This window comes from Macaca nemestrina, chromosome 15 (genome assembly GCF_043159975.1).
Source record: "Macaca nemestrina isolate mMacNem1 chromosome 15, mMacNem.hap1, whole genome shotgun sequence".
Taxonomy (NCBI): Eukaryota; Metazoa; Chordata; class Mammalia; order Primates; family Cercopithecidae; genus Macaca; species Macaca nemestrina.
In genome coordinates, this window is record NC_092139.1 from 45,692,608 (window position 1) to 45,713,575 (window position 20,968).

General features: G+C 41.7%; 2 long non-coding RNA genes across 2 annotated transcripts in view; one reads left to right on the forward strand and one right to left on the reverse strand.

Moving 5' to 3' along the window:
• Positions 1 to 1,361: 1,361 nt before the first annotated feature.
• Positions 1,362 to 14,216, reverse strand: LOC139358508 (uncharacterized). Its single transcript, XR_011613512.1, has 3 exons — positions 14,160 to 14,216; positions 8,293 to 8,416; positions 1,362 to 1,484 (listed from the first exon to the last, which is right to left on the reverse strand). It is a non-coding gene; the product is annotated as an uncharacterized lncRNA (long non-coding RNA).
• Positions 10,777 to 20,968, forward strand: part of LOC139358507 (uncharacterized) — a 35,070-nt gene continuing 24,878 nt past the window's right edge. Inside the window, exon 1 of the long non-coding RNA XR_011613510.1 lies at positions 10,777 to 16,082. This is a non-coding gene — a long non-coding RNA (uncharacterized lncRNA). The remainder of the gene's footprint in view (positions 16,083 to 20,968) is intronic.

The window sequence follows — 20,968 nt, forward strand, 5'->3', positions numbered from 1 at the left end:
GCATTGAAATGGACCACACATTTATCCTTGTCTATTTTCTCGTATCACAAAGCCATAGGAGAGATGCATGTGGTCATAGAGAATTTAGAGTTCCCGGCATGGAAGATCCTTAATAATTGTTGGATGAGCTGAGATTCCTGCTGGATGGCTGAAGATGCTGAGCTGTTACTGGAGGCTGCTGAAGTAGCATCCCTGCTGAGATGCTACTAAAGGCTCAGATGCCATAGGATGTTACAGTTTATGTCTTGAAGACACTGTCAACCTTTAGTGGAGCTCAACAGAGGGATCACTTAGGTCTCTGAAGACAGTGCATCTCAAATTTAATATGCATAGGCTGGGGGTGGAGTGGGGGTGGGGTGGCTTATTTCAACAGATCCCTACCCCCGAGTTTCTGATCAGTAGGTTTGGGTGGGATACCCAATATTTGCACTCTAACTGGCTTCCAGGTGATATTACTGGTCTCAATGATACCTTGGGAAGAATCCTTTCTAAAAGCCAGCAAGGGGCCAGGTGCGGTGGCTCACGCCTGTAATCCCAGGAGGCCAACGGGGGTGGATCACGAGGTCAGGAGATTGAGACAATCCTGGCCAACATGGTGAAACCCTGTGTCTACTAAAAATTCAAAAATTAATGTGGTGGTGCATGCTTGTAATCCCAGTTACTCAGAAGGCTGAGGCACGAGAATCGCTTGAACCCAGGAGGCGGAGGTTGCAGTGAGCCAATATCGTGCCACTGCACTCCAGCCTGGCGACATAGTGAGACTCCACCAGAAAAAAAAAAAAAAAAGAAAAAGCCAGCAGGGAAACATTTGACTTGTGACTTCCTTGTAAACCATATAGACTGCTTCAAAGCAAAGACTCTCATAAGTCATTTCTCTTCTGGGAAAAGGTACAAGGGTGAACCAGCCATGGGGTGGGGGATGGTTTCTGCCCCATTCAGCCTCAGAAGTGAAATGGAGAGCAGAGCTGAGGGTGACACTGCACAGTCTTGGGGTGCAGGTGGGAGCCATGAAAGGAGCTTCCTGAACATCCTTCGCTATTTGAAGGAGTCGGCGAGGTGACAGGACACCTGATTTCCAGGCAGCAATGGTGCTACCCTCTCTTGCTGGAGGGCTGATTAGTCCATTCTTAGGTACAACTACTGAGCCTTCCTGCCTCCCAGAAGATCCTTCTCTAGGAAGGTGGGTACATGAAGGAGCAGCATCTTTCCCTAGAACCTCCAAAGAGGCTCTGAGGCTGCTGTGATGTGAACATCTGCAGAAGCACAACTTTAGCTTATCAGTAACTGAATTCAGCTTGTGCATCAGCCTCACACGAAAGACAACTTAGTCCCTTCTGATTTAAAATGAACCTCTCTGTGGTCAATATTCAGGTGATTCTGGCTTCCAGGCATTCCTCTCTGAGTTCAAGGCCTTTCCACCTCTCTCTAGAGGTTCTTCCTCTCTAGGCTTCCCAGAAGGGTGGCTGGATTCAGAAGATACACATCTGCAATGAAAAGGGATCAAGTTATGCTGGTCGTTTAGACCTCACTGCCTTTTCCTAGGGGGTTTTGGAAACCTCCCCCACCTCCATTCCCATCAGCTCCTGTCGCTGGATGTACTCTGGCATCCACTGCTCGTGTCTGTGATCCTGCCATGGCTTCCAGTTGTGATGCCTTCATCTTTCTTGCCTGGTGGATGGTAGGGTCCCAGTCCATTCTTTGGGGCTTTTTGTTTTTAATTTTAATTTTTATTTATTTATTTTGAGATAGAGTCTTGCTCTATTGCCCAGGCTGGAGTGCACTGGTGCGATCTCAGCTCACTGCAGCCTCCGCTTTCCGAGTTCAAGCAATTCTCCTGCCACAGCCTCCCGAGTAGCTGGGATTACAGGAGCCCACCACCACACCTGGCTAATTTTTGTATTTTTAGTAGAGACAGGTTTTGTCATGTTGGCCAGGCTGGTCTCGAACTCCTGACTTCAGATGATCCACCCACCTCAGCCTCTCAAAGTGTTGGGATTACAGGTGTGAGCCACCGTGCCTGACCTTTGGGGCTTTTTGGATCTCCTTGTGCTGTGGGTAGCAGGAATGAGGAAAGCTGAGGTGGGAGCTGCTGACTGTTTTGCCTAAACAGAACTTGCCTATCATCCATGAGGCTGTCCTACAAACTGTGGGATCTCCTAGAAGATTCTCTTCCCAGAGTTCCAAGCAGGAAGCCGAAAGCTGGGTGTCTCCCCTCTGCTGACAGATTCTCGCAGGTTCTCTCTACCACCCCCAGTACAGGAAGGTTCTTTTCAGTCCCCATGGCTCAGGAAATGCTCCGAGGTCACACCCTGTCCTGAATCTTTCCTACTCGATGGCTTTTGGTTAGCAAACAAACAAAAATATAAATATTCCTTTCTCTCTTTTGAGCACGCTAAACTAAAAAAAAAATTTTTTTTAATTTCTGGTTTTGCAAATGAAAGCTTCAGTTTTCACAACTACTCTTTCCTTCCTGAAATGGGATTCCAGAGGCTTCTTTGGAATTAGGACCTTAGCTCGGAGTCCTTTGCTCTTCCCAGAATTTAGCTCCATCCCCAAGCAATGGTTGCCTCAGTTTCAGGGGGAGGAAAGTTGGCAAGAGATGACAGTGAAAAGAAATAGAAATATATGGGATGAAATTTGAAACTATCACGCCACTTCACTCTCCAGGCCCGTTTGTCTGTGTAGCTTCTTCACTAACACCTCCACTTGGCTAACTTTGCACTTTCTTCTCTTTTCACTCTCCTGCCTCCTCTCCCTTTCCTTTTCTTCCCTACTGTAGCCCTGGTAGTAGGGGCAATGGGATTGAGCAAGATAAATAAGTCAAAGATATTTCACCTTGTCTCTTCCAAATTCAAAGAAATAGCATTCTATTTCCCCCTCAGCTGTTGATAGTACCTAAAAGTTCCTCTTTTCTATGTTAATTTTTTTCAGCTAAAGCAAAAGTGAAAAATCAGGAGTTTACATTTTCTACAAAACATTTCTCTTGTATGCGGTTTTAGCTGTCAGGCTTGTGAAACTGTTATTGTGACTTTAGTGGAGTCTATTTATGTTTAACGCTAGCGTCTAATGTAGAAAAGTGTGCACACATCGAAAACGACTCTCTGGAACTCAGCATATAGGTATGTTTAAAAGATAATACCTATTTACAGCCAGCAAGGAAGCTCTATTTCAGTGTACTAACAGCCATTTTTAAATGCATACAGGTCTGTCTGTATTGAAAATCTTTCCACCAGACAGCCAGAAAAAAAGCCCTGCAAATAGAAGCAAACTATAAAAATGCAAGCAGCTGGCTGGAGCACAGTAAGGCTCAACAGAGGGACCTCATGAAACCAACAATGGTAATTGTTATTTAAAGAAACTGGCTTATTCTAAACAGCCTATTGCATTTGGATGCTTTCTAGGTGGCCAAATTAGTATGGACATAACAAGATACTAGAAATTAGCTTTCTGGTAGGTTTCAATGTGGAGATTATTTATGCTGATCCATTGTTTTGTATCTCCCATCCAGAATGCTTTTTATCCAATTGGCTTTTTTTTTTTTTTTAATAGTCTTTGTTGTTTTATTGTTGTTGTCTTTTTTTTTTTTTTTTGAAACAGGTCTGGCTCTGTCACTCAGACTACACTGCAGTGGCACAATCTTGGCTCACTGCAACCTCTGCCTACTAGGCTCAAGCCATCCTCCCATGTCGGCCTCCCAAGCAGCTGTGCCTACAAGTGAGCACCACCATGCTTGGCTAATTTTTGTATTATTATTATCATTATTATTATTATTATTATTATTTTTAGTAGAGACGGGGTCTCACCATGTTTCCCAGGCTGGTCTCAAACTCCTGAGCTTAAGCGGTTCGACCACCTCAGTCTCCCAAAGTGCTGGGATTACAGGCATGAGCCACTGCACCCAGCCAGTCATTGTTTTGATGAGAAGCAAAACCTCTATGTTAACTGTGTCTTCTATGTATTTAATAGGCACTTTTCCTGTATATAAAAAAGAGTAGAATGATCAGAGGTTCTGGGATGCTGGTCAAGTTCTAGTCCTTGATCTGGATGGTGATTACATAGGTTACATTATTTTAAAATTTTGATTTGTCATCTTTCTCTTTGTATATTCTGTTTAATAAAACAGCTTTCTGTTCAACAAAACAGCTTTAGAAATTCAAAAAAATTGAAACACAGCTATAAAATCTCTTTCATATGGTTTACACATAAGAGATCATTTTATAATTAACTTCAAAGGCAGGAAATCTCACGGTAATTGGTAAGTGTATTGGTACATGAAATATTTGAGATGAAAGGAATTTAAGAGCAGTATAATCCACTCTGTTCTCTCTGCTAGTGAGAAAGAGGAGAACCAGAGAGTCAAGGGACTTATTCAAGAAACTCTGGCTAATGGATGGTAGAAGCAGAATTTTAATTCAGTGCCACATTTTCTACTATGCCATTCATGTAGGACCATGAGGAACCTGTACTGATAAAAACAAAAGCTATCATCTATTATTTATTTATTATTTATTATTTTTTGAGACAGGGTCTCGCTTTGTCACTCAGGCTGGAATACAGTGACATACTCATGCCTGAATGCAGCCTTGACCTCCTGGGTTCAAGTGATCCTCCTACCTTGGCCCCCTGAGTAGCTGGGACTACAGGCATATGCACCATGCCCAGCTGTCTAAAGTTTTTGTAGAGGTGGGATCTCCCTATGTTGCTCAGGCTGGTCTCGAACTTCCTAGGCTGAAATGGGCCTCCTACCTTTGCTTCCTAAAGTGCTGGGATTACAGGCGTGAACCACCACACCCTGCCAAAAGCTTTAACTTATTGAGCATCGAACACTATATATGCATGATCTCATCTCATCCATAAAACACTCCTGTTGAGAGAGAGAATTTTCATTCCCATTTTTCAGATCAAGAAACTGAGGCTTCTCCAGGTAAGCGGTGTAGTTGAAGTCGCAGAGTGAGCAAGTGTCAGAGTTAGGATTGGAACCCACATCTCCCTGATTCTCGACCTTACCTTCATAACATTCTCCTGTAGTGTCTTTTTTTTTTACAGTTAAAATTTTGTGTTTGTATTTGGTTTTTTTTTCTGGACTCAAGTTTTGCTTTTTCCTTTTTGTGTGAAGCATTGAATATAGTAGGAAAAAGGGCAAGGTTTTTTAGGGAAGTATATAAATAACTAGAAAGTGTTCCCATTCATTTCTTTTTGTATATATTTCAAAAATGTATACTTCTGACCGGGTCTTGTGGCTCATGCCTGCAATCTCAGGACTTTTGGAGGCCAAGGCGAGCGGATCACTTGAGGTTAGGAGTTCAAGACCAGCCTGGCCAACAGGGTGAAACCATGTCTCTACTAAGAAATACAAAAATTAGCCGGGCCTGGTTGCGGGCGCCTATAATCCCAGCCACACGGGAGGCTAAGGCAGGGAGAATTGCTTGAACCCAGGAGGCAGAGCTTGCAGTAAGCCGAGATCACACTGAACTCCAGCCTGGGTGACAGAACAAGACTCTCTTTCAAAATAAAATAAAATAAAATAATAAAAAGGTATACTTTTCTTCTTTAGATATTAGAGCCAACATTCTGTCTGCTTACGTAGGGATGTCACCCAACTTCAGTATGTTTAACCATGACATTACATCAGTGAGCACAGATGCTGCTAAAAAGAACTTGTTCACGACATAAAGACCTCTTCAGTTCTTGAAATAGAACTTACAAGGTTCTGTAGTGGAGTGAAAATAAACTGGGAGTGGCATCCCACCCTGATGTCATATCCTTTCCCCACATCAGTTTAGGGAAGCAAGTCCTGTGCCTTGAGGGTGCCAGCCACCGCCGTGCATGAAGCCAGTCACTTCTCTCCAGAATTATGAGCCTCGTCCAGTGCTCTGTGAATATAGGTACTTCCTGGGTGATTTTGTGAAGGCCTTCTGATGGGGTATACACTAAATGCTGTCATTACTGAGCTATAATGGCTGGAAGTAATTTTCTCTCAGCATCGGGAACCACGGAGAACTTGTTTTGCGCCTGTTATTAGTCTACATTAGAGAGAAATTTATTTGCTCAAGGAAAGTTATTAAAATACTCTAATTCAATATTTGGGTGAGAAATAATAAAATTGATAAGTTACAGGTGAGCAAGAGCAGCGAACTCTTTCGTTTCTTCCTCCTGGGACCCACTGCAGATTTCGTGTTTACTGTGTCGCCGCTTCTTAGATGAATGATTTGTCTGTTTGGTGTGGGATTAACTACACATGTTCTTGGCAAAGAAGGCAAAATGTACTGAAAAGATCTTCCATCCTGCTGGAATATTGCCATTCATAGCGCCACCATTCATGCATGTGTTTTATCTCCAAGTGATCAAAATCAAAGCTCTGTTTTGTAGAGAACAGTCTTGATTTTTGATTTGTAAACAAAAAATAAAATATTATTCTTGGAGCTACTGATGCGGATGCTTACCTTATCCCTAATGAATCTCTTCACACAAGTAGTTTAACAGTTTATCAGGAAGCCTAAGATAAGTACACAGTAATTGTATCTTGCCCTGATTTTCACAATGAAATGCACCATAATTTTATCATACTCCTTTGAGAGTCTTTCTAGTGTGTTGTTTTCTTTTCCACTTTTTTGCCCCTAAAGAAATTCTCCAACATGCAAATTTCTTTTCTTTGGGCTGTACACGTTCTCCTTCAGTGATCTCATTGGCCCCCTAGCCCAGTGCTTCTCAAACTTCAGTGCACGTGGAATCATCTGGAGACTGTTAAAATTCAGATTGTGGGCTTCATTTCAGAGACTCTGATTCAGTGGGTCTGTCTGGTATAGAGCTGAGAGAGTGAATTTCTCATATTCTTCCAGATGATGCTACTGGTCAGTGGACAGCATGTGGAGTGGCACTGCTCTAACCCAGATGATCATTACTAGGTAAATAATACCAACTTATAGGTCTTTCTCCAGAGTTTCAAACTGATGACTTATCTTTTATTTTGTTTTTCAAACATTTTATTTTTATTTTGTTTTTTAAATATTTTGTTTTTATTTTGTTATTTAAACATTTATTTTAGGTTCAGGGGTACATGTGTAGGTTTGTTATAAAGGTAAACTCATGTCATGGGAGTTTGATGTACAGGTTATTTTGTCATCCAGGTGCTAAGCCTAGTTATTTTTCTCTGCTCCTCTCCCTCCTCTACCCTCCACCCTCTTTAGGCCCCAGTCTCTATTGTTTCCCTCTATGTGTACATGTGTTCTCATCATTTAGCTCCCACTTATAAGTGAGAACATGTGATATTTGGTTTTCTGTTCCAGGATTAGTTTGCTAAGGATAATGGCCTTCAGCTCCATTCCTGCTCCTGCAAAGGATAGGATGTCTCTTTTTATGGCTGCATAGTATTCTGTGGTGTATATGTACCATGTTTTCTTTATCCAATCTACAATTGATGGGCATTTAGGTTGATTCCACGTCTTTACTATTGTGAATAGTGCTGCCGTGAACATACGTGTGCATGTGTCTTTATGGTAGAATGATTTATATTCCTTTGGGTATATACCCAGTAATGGGACTGCTAGGTCAAATGGTGGTTGTTTTTAGCTTTGAGAAATTGCCGCTCTGCTTTTCACAATTCTTGAACTAATTTATACTCCCATCAACAGTGTATAAGCATTCCCTTTTCTCCACAACCTTGCTAGTATCTGTTACTTTTTTGACTTTTTAATAATAGCCATTCTTTCTGACTGGTGTGAGATGGTATCTCATTGTGGTTTTGATTTGCATTTCTCTCATCATCAGTGATGTTGAGCTTTTTTCATATACTTGTTGGTGGCATGTATATCTTCTTTTGAAGTGTCTGTTCATGTCCTTTGCCCACTTTTTAATGGGGTTGTTTTTTTCTTGTAAATTTGTTTGTTAGAGATGCTGGATATTAGACCTTTGTCAAATGTGTAGTCTGCAAATATTTTCTCCCATTCTGTAGGTTGTCGGTTGATAGTTTCTTTTGCTGTGCAGAAGGTCTTTAGTTAATTAGTTCCCATTTATTAATTTCTGCCTTTGTTGCAATTGCTTTTGGTGTCTTCGTCATGAAACCTTTGCCACAAACTAATGTTTTAAACTCCCTAGAGGGCTGTACGGGCTGACCTCTCAGGTCTCATAAGTAAGACTGCCCTTGTCATTACCACCCAGTGGTTGCTTTCCTGTGCCTACTAACAGTGCCTCTTTTATCCCAGGTATCCAAACTTGAGACTTCAAAATCTACTTGCCCAACTCTCTTATTCTTTTGCGTTTGTTCTGTTGGGTACCAAATACAGCAGAACCCACCATATCAGTGACTTCCATAGATACTCCACTGTCACAAACACTTCTGTAGCTCTGGAAGTCTTCTCCCGTATTTTCTGTTTATAGGGACCAAGGAAAAATCTCCTCTTTCCTCTCTGAAGTTTTACTGAAAATCAATGCACAAGAGACAGATTAACAGGAGAAAAGGCATACAATATTTATCAACATGCACACCTGTGCACAAGAGTCATAGAAAATATGAAAACTCAAAGAAAGTTCCAGATGGTTGATGCTTTCATATCATCATGAGGTTACAGAAAGAAGAGGCTTGGGGAATGGCAAGGCAGGTTATGGGAAAGAGAGAAAAAGGCATCAGGCAAAGGTGGTCACAGGTAGCAGCTCTCAGAAAGAATAGATGGTAGCTTGTGGTTGGTTAATTTTTTCTACATCCAGATAAGGGAAGCGCCTCAGAGAAAAGCTTGGCTATTTATTTCACTAATGTAGATTTTTCTTTTTTTGAGATGGAGTTTTGCTCTGTCACCCAGGCTGGAGTGCAGTGGTACGATCTCAGCTCGCTGCAACTTCTGCCTCCCGGTTTCAAGTGATTCTCCTGTCTCGGCCTCCTGAGTAGCTGGGACTACAGGCACATGCCACCACACTGGCTTCTTTTTGTATTTTTAGTAGAGATGGGGTTTCACCATATTGGTGTGGCTGGTCTCGAACTCTTGACCTCAGGTGATCCACCTACCTCAGCCTTCCAAAGTGCTGGGATTATAGGCATGAGTCACTGTGCTCAGTCAATTTTTCTTTACAGTTGCAAATCTCCTCCATAAAAGGCAGTTTTTCAGGGCTATTCCTGTCTGCAGGCCCTCTGAATAGTCATCCCAAAATATGTCAAAGAAGTGTATTTTGGGGTGAAATATTTTTGGTTTCCTTCATCTACTTATACTCCCTGATTTAGCTACAACTACACCAAGCACTAAAATACCTTTGTGTCTTTAAAGGTGCTGCTTCCTCAGCCTGTAACAACTGTTTGCTTCTTTTTCACTGTGATATGGCTATAAACTTACGGGTCATGCAGGGGTGGAGAGCAGGTTATATTATTTTAGAGATCTGACAATTTTGATTCATAAAGGAAACCTGAAATAATATAGTTCAATTTAGATAGGAAATTCCTGGGGTAAGTTGGGGTAAGGATATATGTCTTCCTTTATTTCCTCAGCTCTATCCAATGGCTTGTGAGATCCATTTGTCTCTATATTGGCTGAATAAAAATGGGACTACAACCTACTTAGAAATATTAGTCTTTCTCATATTGTATGTCTCTCCCCCACTCCCCCACATCCACTCTTCTCGAGGAATAAACTATTCTTAATAATTAAGACCATTCTATTTTTAATGTACAGTTTTTGGCTCTAAGTCTAATAGGAAGCCTGAGACATCTTGGGGACATTTATTTAGTTAATGAGGACATATGTCAGAGTACCTGAAATGGAAACTGACCCATACAATCAACAGTCATAAATATTTCAGATTTTCAAAGTGGTTTTTTATTCACTTGACAGATTTTTGAAAAGTTTGCTGAAAGCCTTTCAAAAACATATTACCCATTTCTATGCCTTATTAAACAAAGATTGCAAGCTCACCCTGTCTTTTCTCGATGATTCACAACCATAATAGCAAATGTCACTTTTTATGTCATGCAGTGTTTTTCCCTTTGATCTCCAGTTTCCAGTTATGGCTTTATTGGTGACTGGCTAGTCTCCTGAAACTCTCCTGCCTTTCATAATGTGTTGATTTTAATCTGCGGGGAGCTGGCAAGATAGATAACCAAGGATGTATCAAAAATATGCAAAAGATGTCAATAGGCTCAGAGTGCTGAACTAAGGGCTCATCTATTAGACTGGCATTTGTGCTTTGTCACAGCCATTTCAACAACCCAGAGTGCCTTTTTTTTTTTCTTTCTTTTTTTTTTTTTTTTTTAAACAGGTTCTTTCTCTGTCACCCAGGCTGGAGTGCAGTGGTGGGATCCTACTGTGGTGATGGGATCCTGGCTCACAGTAGCCTCAACTTCCTGGGCTCAGGTCGTCCTCCAACCTCAGTCTCCTGGGTAACTGTGATTACAGACAGATGCCAACAGGCCCAGCTAATTCTTTTTTTTTTTTTTTTGAGGTATGGGGTTTCATCAATTTGCCCAGGTTAGTTTTAAGCTCCTGGGCTCAAGTGATCCACTCGTCTAGGCTCCCCAAATTGTTGGGATTACAGACATGAGCTACCGCACTCGGCCTGACTTTCTAAAAATTATTTCTTTCTCTTTCTCTTTCTCTTTTTCTTTCTCTTTCTCTCTTTCTCTTCCTTTCCTCCCCTCCCCTCCCCTCCCCTCCCCTCCCCTCCCCTGCCCTTCTCTCCCCTCCTTTCCTCTCCTTTCCTTTTTTTTTTTTTTTTGTAAAGTAACTTTGGATTGCTCAACTGTGGAGTGCAACTCCATTATATTTTCACTATTTCATTAATGTAATTCGTCTTCCTTTCTGAGATATACTTTTAAATCCAAGGTAAGGATGCTCATTGGAGTTTAATTGCCATCGTTTAACATCTCTGGAATGAAAATTCTGGCAGTGAAGAATTCAAAGCCTCCATTTTAGACTTTGGTCGCATTTGTTTCTTATTGTCATATTTTGTTTCTTGCAAAAAGTTGAAATTTTAAATCATTTTGCATCATGTGGATTTAGAGTACATGATATAGAGATGGCCTTTACACAGGTTGAATAAATCGTGTTAATTACAGAAGATTTTAAATTTAATTGGGAAGGAGAAAAGAGAGGTATTATAATATTGGAATAAACCTGTAGTATTTACTACCAATCTCAGCTGCTGTTTACATTTTATATTGACAAACTTAACTTGCTGAAGGCTAAAAATTGATTTGTCCTGCCTCATTTCCATTATAGTTAAAGCCATTATGTGAAACAACAGAAGCTTTTACAAAGTGGGGAACATGTATCTATCTTCACAATTAACTGGGAAACTGGCATTAAAGAATGTCAGTCTACTGGCTCCCTATTGTAGAGAACCTAATTGCTAAAGATGTGCTATTCCAAAACGGCAAGTCCCAACCACTTAGTTAACATTTTCTGTGCTTTGACAGTTAGGTTACATTGTATATCCTTTGCACTATGAAATGTTAAGTATGACTCTATCAGTATAGATCGTATAGATAATCAGTATAGATAGTATAGATAATCAGTTGATACATGTCTATTGAATGAAGTACTGTGGAATATGAAATTATAAGAAAAATATGGTCTCTCTCCATGAAGACTTGCTATTTAGCTAGAGACAAGACATTTGAATAAAATAAATGGTGAAGGCAGGTGTTATGCGTAAAGATAGCACATAAGGACTTCCTTAAGGACTGAGTTGCTTGAGTAGATGTTACATGAAGAAATAGGTGAAAGAGATCAGTGTGGGCTGGAGTTGAGGAGAAGGTTTCCAGGAGAAAATAGGGCTTGATTTTGACTTTGAGTGCTTTGCCGAAAGGAGTAGAGCATTAAGGCTGAGACAGTTCACTAGGGTCCTGCTTAAGATGGAGGTTACCTGGGGTGCATGAAGTCAGAGGAAGGGTTAGTAGAAAAAGACCTTTAAGATGCTGAAGAATGGTAGTGCTGCAACAATCTGTGTGCTTTGAAAAGACAGACGTTAGAACGTGCATAAGTGATTACCATTGCTGTGGAGGAGGACTGCCTCTTCCTGAGAGCAAGTGGGAAAGAAGAAAGGATAGGTACAGAGGAACGTTGAGAGAACTTCTGATGGATGGTTAGAGACCTTTCAGGAAAGCAGATTTTCCTAGGTCGTGTTCCTAGAAGTTGAGCCTACTATGAAGATTCCAGTACAAGTGAGTCATTCAAGGAGAGCTTCAGGAGAAAGAGGAGTGAGGCTGGGTAGGGTAAGAAAAGAAGGGAGCAAATAAAAGGCTTTCCAATAACGTCGAACCTCCACCTGACCCTACGTGGAGCTCTGGAGTATGAATGGCACCAGAGGGTTGTTCCGCCTTGAGAAAAATGGGCCAAGTATTTGCATTTGCACCCTGTTTCCATTAGTGATTACCCAGCTGCAACCTCCCAGGTGCAGTCATGTACCGCATAAGGAGGTTTTGGTCAACAATGGACCACATATATGATAGTGAGCTGAGAAATTGACATTGCCGGGTGACTTTGCAGCTCTCATAGTGCGACGCGTTACTCACATGTTTGCAATGGTGTACACAAACCTACTGCAGTGCCAATCATGCATAAAAGTCTAGAAATACAATTATGTATATTACATAATACTTGATAATGATGATAAATGACCATGTTACTGGTTTCTGTATTTACTATACTATAATTTTTAATCATTATTTTAGAGTACACTCCTTCTACTTATGATAAAAAGTTAACTGTAAAATAGCCTCAGCCAGGTCCTTCAAGAGGTATTCTGGAAGGCATAGTTATCAAGGAGATGACAGCTCCATGCATGCATGGCCCCTAAAGACCTCCCAGTGGGCAAAATAAACATACTGATGGTGCTGACTCTGTGCAGGCCTAGGCTAATGTGTGCTTTGTGACTTAGTTTTTAACAAAAATGTTTAAAAAGTAAAAATATTAAGAATAAAAATATTAAATGTAGAGGAAAACTTGGGACATAAAGGAATAAAATGTTTTTGTACATTTGTACAATGTGTTTATATTTTAAGCTAATCATTATTACAGAAGAGTCAAAAAGCTAAAACAATTAAAAAGTTTATAAGACAAAAATTATAGTAAGTTAAGTTTATCGTTGAACAAAGAATATTTTTAATAAATATAATATAGATGTTGCACAATGTTTATAAAGTTTACAGTAGTTACAGGAAATGTCCTAGACCTTCACATTCACTTACCACTCACTCACTGACTCACTCAAAGCAACTCGCAGCTCTGAAAGATTCATTCATGGTAACTGGCCTATACAGATGTACCCTTTTAAAATCCTTTATACTGTATCTTTACTGTACCTTTTCTATGTTTAGATATGCCAATATTTACCATTGTGCTACAATTGCCTACAGTGTCCAGTACAGTAACAAGCTGTACAGGCTTGTATTTTAGGAGCAATAGGCTATGCCATATAGCCTAGGTGTGTAGCAGGCCATGGCATCTAGGTTTGTGTAAGTGCACTCTGTGATGTTCACACAATGATGAAATCACTTAACGATGCATTTTTCAGAAAGTATCCTGTTCATTAAGCGATGTATATCTGTATTTCCAGGTAGGCGACTTCTGTCTGCTGAAGGCAAGTCACTGGCAAAGAGGGCAGGTATGAACCACTGGCAGCCAACACTTAACAGCAGCCTGGGGAGGGGTACACTTGTCCAGGAAAGAGAATCTGAGTGCACCAAGGAATCTACTGGACAGACCTTCTTACTGTCTCTCAAAAAATACTTTAAAAAAATCTCTCTTCTCCCTATGTGGCCACGCTACCTCCAAGAGCAATTCTCTGACTTATACTTAAATAGAAAGTAAAAACCGTATAATATCTTAAACGACCCCCAACCCCAATTGTGATCTACTGCTCATATCCCTTTTGTTCCTGGTTTTGCCAAAGTCACAGCCGAAACTAAGTAGCAAAAGGGCTTATATCGGCCAGTATCCAAAAGGAAGGTAGACGGACCCTCAGGGGAAAAGCTCTATCATCCACCCCGTAAGTCATAGCCTTGCAGATTGACTTTTGAGTCAGAAATCACTCTTATTTCCTAGAGAAACTGGTGGGCAATTAGGGAATTGTTTTGCATGCAGGAAGACGGATTCATCTTGTTCTTCTCAGTGATGTATATGTAAAAGCAAACATACCTTACTATCATCTAGACCTGAGACAACAAATGCCCCACTCACCTAGAATTTTAATATTTGGAGGAGTCAGGGGGGAATTTCTAGTCCAGGAGGTTTTTCACTCTGGCTGCACATTAGAATCACCTGGGAAACTTAAACAGAACAAAACAGTACCCAGGTGATTAAATAGAATCTTGGGGTAGGGAGGAAATGGGGCAGGCATTAAAATATTTTAAAATTCCTAGGATGTTGTGATGTACAGCCAGGATTTACTCTGTATCAGTTAACTGTTGTTATGCAAAAAAATCGCCCAAATCTCAGTGGATTAAAACACCTGCATTTATTGTTACTCTTGAGGCTAAGGGTCAGCTGGATAGTGTTTCTGGGCTGGGTCGGGCTTACTCATGCATCTGAGTTCAGCTGTAGATTAGATAGATGGATGGTCAGCGTGGACTGGAGAGATGTTGGCTAGGTTCTCACAGCTGGTTGCTAATCGATCTAGGTGAGATACTAGATCTAAAGAGACTCTGCTTCATGGGATCTCTCAACTTCTAGGTTAGCCCAGCGTGGGGTTCCGAGATACAGAACAGAAGTACACAACGTCTCTTAAGTCCTAGGCTTGGAACTGGCAGGTCTTCACTTCCATCATATTTTGTTGGTCAGAGCAAGTCAAAAGGCTAGCCCAGAGTCAGAGAAGGAAGAGATGCCAAAGTCAGAGGGCCAATGTCATTGCTAGAGGGAGGCCAATAATTAAGGCCAACAGTGCAATCGATTGATCACTTAAACCTAACCATTAACTTTGCAGTTATCAAAGTGATTAATTTAAAATGTAGACATTTAATTCACAACTCAGTTCATTGTCTCCCCACCCTGCTCCATACACACTCCTCCATTATGAGAAATACTTAAAATTTGACCTATAGCCATAGCATAGACACAAGTATATAAAATATGTAAATATCTGTATTTTTAAAAGTCTAATTCAGTTTTATTATGTTTTTGCTCTGGTCTCAATTTACAGAGAGTAGATCCACAGATAGAGAGACAAATTAAAATTTATTTTCTGAAGTATTAACTATGGAGTGTTAATGTGAAATATTAATAGGTGGATTATGTTCTGGGAACGTGTTTATGCACGTTTACTGTCTCATATTTGACAACCCATATCAGAAGAGCCTTACTGTATTTCAGTGGGTTTCCTCACCTGAAGAGGCATTGCTCTGAGGAGGATGGAAGCGTAATGGGTGAGTGTTCGCTAGAATGTCTTCGATCTGCACATAAACGCATCAAGAGAGAGTTTACAGCTACCATCCACTTTCCCACTATTTCTCAAAGTAAATATTATATTAAAGATGTTGTTTGGGCTGGGTGCGGTGGCTTATGCCTGTAATCCCAGCACTTTGGGAGGCCAAGGAAGGTGGATCACGAGGCCAGGAGTTCAAGACCAGCCTGGCCAAGATACTGAAACCGTGTCTCTACTAAAAATACAGAAATTAGCCAGGCGTGGTGGTGGGCACCTGTAATCCCAGCTACTCGGGAGACTGAGACAGAGAATTGCTTGAACCTGGGAGGCAGGGGTTGCAGTGAGCCGAGATCGCACCACTGCACTCCAGCCTGGGCAACAGAGCTAGACTCCATCTCAAAACAACAACAACAACAAGATATTTTTTTCCATAATTGATGCCTCCACCATCTGACCCTATTTCTCCTACATAAGGCCTACAGAGGGCCTAAACTGGCTTGGGGTTATCATACCTGGTCCTTCATATGTGCTCTCATGTTCCTCCCTCTTGCTCCACCCTCTGAGGAGGATCTCCTCTCCTCTCTGATTTTTCAAGTCCTACCGTATCCTCATGAAAATGATCAGATGTTTTTGGGTCTCCGGAGACTATTTTGGCCACATCAACCCTTCTGAGTGCTGAACAACTGCATAACGTATCTGACCCTACTGACACCATTCTGTTGGAAATAGCTGCCTGACTTTAGGTATGTAAAGTTGCCTCATCTGCTGGGCCTGTGAGTGTGGTGGCTTGAGTCAGTTTTGCTATTTTGAGTGTTCAGCTATTGCTGGACACAGTTACTATAGGATCAGCTCCATGAGGCCAGGGGATTCATCTGCTTTACTCACTGCTGTATCTGCAGTATGTCGCCCATAGAAGATGCTCCATAACCTCTATAACTATTTAATATATTGGCATTTCAGCAATAAGAAAGAACAAACAATTCAATATTTCAAGTGTGTTTGAAATCCAGCATACGTACATTTATCTATTTAAAATTAGCCCTGTTATACAGAAGGCAATTTGCTAGACATTGGGAAGTTAAGAGAAACAAGTCATAGTCCTACCATCGAGTACCTAAGGCATGTTTTGGAAGTCCGCTACCATCATTACTGAGTGACTTCACACCAGTGCTGATGTTGGTGATGTGAGTAACTGACTCATGCTATCGGCAGCTGCAGTAAACAGTGTTAACAGCCCCCAATCCTAGGACATAACCTGTGTGATTATTGGCCCCCAGGTGGCTGAGGGTCTTGGGTGAGTTGTGTAACCATTCTGAGGCTTAGTGTCCTCATCTATAAAATGAGAAGATCTGAAGGGAACCCTCTAGTTTTTACTTTCTCTGACAGCATTCTCTTAAGAAAGGCTTAGCATCTCTCTGATGAAACCACATGACTTCAATTCTAGGAAAACAAAGCCAAAACTTGAAAGCAAGCCATTATTCTATTTGTCCAGCATTCCTTTCAGAGCCTGAACGACCCTCTTTCATATCAACGCATTTGAGAATGTTGAGGTTTCAAGGCAACTCTATGTGACATTTTCCAGAAACGGTATTCAGCACATTGCCACCCTATCTATGATCTGGAGTTTGTTAAAACAAAACAAAACAACAAGAACAGAAGTGTTTATTTCTTCCTAACTGGCTAAGTCTAAAGGATATTTCGTCAAATCCTGTTGCTAATCCACCTACCCAAATGTTCTCTTTAAATCTGCCCAGGGACACAATGTAACATTTGAAAATGTATTGCTGTTTGTAGTTCCCTCAAAGTGAAAAACTGAGTGCCGAAATGCTTGTTCTGGGTAATCCTAGACCTCCATCACAAAGCCCTGGAGTTGTCCCCAGGGTCAACTGGACATGACCCTAACCTTCTGTGACTCTGAGGAGCAGGGAAGAGCACAGCGGCCCGTTCACCTCTAGACTCACCTTCAACACCATCATTGCTGGGGTTCTCCTTGTCCTCTTATCTGGAGGCTATCGGGTTGTACGAACTCCCAAAATGAGCACTTTTATAAACTTAGCTCCCAGTGGGGGCTGATACTGCACCTCACATGGATGCGTTAACCTGTTTAAAACCTTGACAATGATGGATTCTTTTAATGTTCATCTTTCTGAGCCTCTCAGCATTGAAAAACACTTTGTTTCTGGGACTGCATTTGCCTGTCCTCCCACACAATGAAGCAAATGTCTCTGTGACAGATGGCCCATGCTGTAGTCCTTAAAAGTCAACAAATGAGAGACTTCTCAAGCCAGAGGGAAAACGAAGTCTAAAGCCTACACAGAAAGTCCCCTTTCTCTCACCTTATTTGGGCATTTACAAGTCTACAGTGGCTGAAATGTAAAAAGGCAGGATGCTGAGAAGTCTCCGTAACCCAGGAGGCCAGCATGTTCTTGGAATTCTTAGTGCTTACTGTGGAGGAAAATATTAGTTTTGTGACAGGGAAAGGACTGGTCAGATCGGTGTGTGAGTTTGTCACCATGAGTACAAAATGGTGCTCATGGGAGGTAGAAGGAAGACTCCTTCTATTGGAAAAAGCTTCTGCCCAAGGCTGTTTAAGGACTTGTTGCCCCTGGAGGCTGTCCTCTTAATGATGCCCAGGACCTGGAGAGTGAGCAGCATTTAACTGTTGGTCTAGGGACTTTGCCATTAGAGTGACAGCCAAAGTATTTCTGACGGTCCGTAAAGCCCTCCAGGATCTGGCCTGCTCCTCTCCTCCCACTGTCTCTTAACCTAGCTCCTTCTAGCCACAGCATCTTCTTTGCTTGTTTTAATTACGTAGTGCTATGACCACCCCCAAGACATGGTGGTTTAAAACAACAGCAATCATTTGTTTTGTTCACAACTCTGCAATTTGATCAGAGGTCCCTCATTGCTGCTGTACACGGTGTCAGCTGAGGGGCGCAGCTGGAGGCTGGAGGATCTCCTTAAGAGTTGGCTCATTCCCATGGCTGCAGGCTGTCAGCCAGAGGCTCAGCCCAATCCCTCTCCATGTGGCCTCTGTGCAGCCTAGGCTTCCTCACAGCATGGACGCTGTGTTCCAAAGATGAGTCTTCCAAGAAAGAGATTTGCACACAAGCTGTACTGCCTTTGACAACCTAGCTGGAAGTCACATAGCATCCCTTCTGTCATACTTGCCATTCTCTACCAGTCCAGGCAATCTCAAAGGCCTGTCCAGGTTCCAGGACAGGGGACATGGACTTCATCTCTTGAAAGGGGTGGGGGATGGCAAGGCTCTAAAGGTCATGTGGGATGGGAAATGTGGTGGCTGTTTTAGGAATGCGAAACCTGTGGCTGCAGCTGTTACCTCAGGCATGTTTCCTGCCAGTGCTTCCTCTTTGTCTAGGTATGCATGTGATGTGACTCACTCCTAATTTCCTTTACATCTTTACCCAAATATTTTCTTCTCTGGCAGGTCTTCCCTGGACAAAAACTAAAACCCATTCTGCTTCCTAACCCCTTTCAGCACTATCTACATACTATACATTTTACTCATTTATTCTGGTTTTTACTGTGTCCTCCATTAAATTGTAAACTTCTATGAAGGCAAGGGCTTTTGTCTGTTTTATTCATTGCTCATTATTTATTTATTTATTTATATTTTTGAGATGTTTTGCTCCTTTTGCCCAGGCTGGAGTGCAATGGCACGATCTCAGCTCACTGCAGCCTCTGTTTCCCAGGCTCAAGCAATTCTCCTGCCTCAGCTTCCCCGAGTAGCTGGATTACAGGTGCATGCCCAGGCTGGAGTGCAGTGGCACGATCTCAGCTCACTGCAACCTCTGCTTCCCAGGTTTAAGCAATTCTCCTGCCTCAGCTTCCCAAGTAGCTGGATTACAGGTGCATGCCACCATGTCTGGCTAATTTTGTATTTTTAGTAGAGATGGGGTTTCACTATGTTGGCCAGGCTGGTCTCGAACTGCTGACCTCAGGTGATCTTCTCGCCTTGGCCTCCCAAAGTGCTGGGCTTACAGGCTTGAGCCACCGTGCCCAACCTACTCATTGCTCTTTTCCCAGAGCCAGGAGAGTGTCTGGCATATAGTGGGAGCAAAAATCAATACTTGCCTGAGTGAGTTAATGAACTTCTGCCCTCGTAAGACAAGAAACAGTAGTGGCCATTTTCCACATTTTCTTTGGTCCTTGGGTACTTAGCACACTACCAAGTACATAGAGCCTATAAGATTATTTAATTAGTGATTCACTAAATACAGCAGTTTGAAGCAACCATTTCTCAATCTGGAAAAAAATCAATAATAGGCCAGCAGCATTCCATTCATAGTCACTTATTCGTAATGCATCCTCCTGCCCCATCTACAAAGTTACAGTGCCAGCCAATATGGACATTATTAAATTCTGCTCTAAAAGTACTTCTCCTGCTTCTGATTAGAGCCAGGAAGTTAGAAGAACAGACAGAAGAAAATCCCAGGGGATGCCCAGGAGACAAGACACAACTCTGGCAGTAAACCTGTGGGCGTCCCCTTGATGTTCCTGCCATTGTCTGTTGTCTGAAGGGGTTGACCTGTAATTCAGTGGGAAGGTGGCTTTCCCCCAGTCTGGTTCAATGTTCACAATTCAAGTAATAGATACCTTAGAAAATGGGAAGAAAGCAGGAAGGCAATTGCATCAAATATTGTTGTGCAATTGGTTGGGTAATTTTGCTTTCCTTGAGGAACGACCTTTCTTATTTCAGCATCATTCTTTAAACAGGGAGTCATCACCTTGTGCTTGCTAGCACGTTCTCCGAAGGTGCTTGGAGTACAGTAGTGACATTTCAAAATGGATTAATCAAGGATGCTCTAAATTGGAGGTGTTCTTGAATTTCATTTAAATATGATTTACTAAAGAACACAAGTTGGAATCAGGGTGGAATGCCCTGGATGCCATCATCATCCTAGAAGTTAAAAAAGAGTCTGTTCTGAAATGGTCTTATGATGACATTTCAATGTATTTAGCATTCGACAAAGCTTTTCCCCGGCAAAAGTAAAGTGAAATAAGAACCATGGCCTTGCCGAACAGCTTTAACTTGGTGTACACGGTTACAGGAGTGACCTGGATGTACTCCTTGTGTCAATTTCGCATGCAGAGTCACCATCACGTTCCTCTATGAGGGCACTGAATCTGGGACTGCCTGGAGACAGGCAGAGTGTGGCCTCTTCTCCATGTCTAGGGAGTGTATGGGGCAAAGGAGATCCTAAGGCCCTGCCTGGGTTGCTTCCTTCTCAAGCAGAGGTTACAAGAATGAAGGGACTTGGCATGCTTTCAAGTTCATCCAAGACTATGTAAAAATAATATAAACCATTAATGTAATTTATGGGCAGAAGCACTTTGAATATAAATGAAGCAACCAATGGCCCTTTTGATTGACATTTATATCTCCTTTTATAGAGATCACATAGAGTAGTGTTATAATTCTTGACAGTTTTGATTGTAAAATATATGGGACTTTAAGCTCCCTGGAAGAAAGCAGAGATGATTAATATTAATAATAGACAGCTAAGTACACAACAGATATGAGTAATATGTTTTATATTTATACAGCTATTGTTTTAACTCATTGGAAAACTCTATATGCTTTATTATTAGGAATGCAGTAATAATA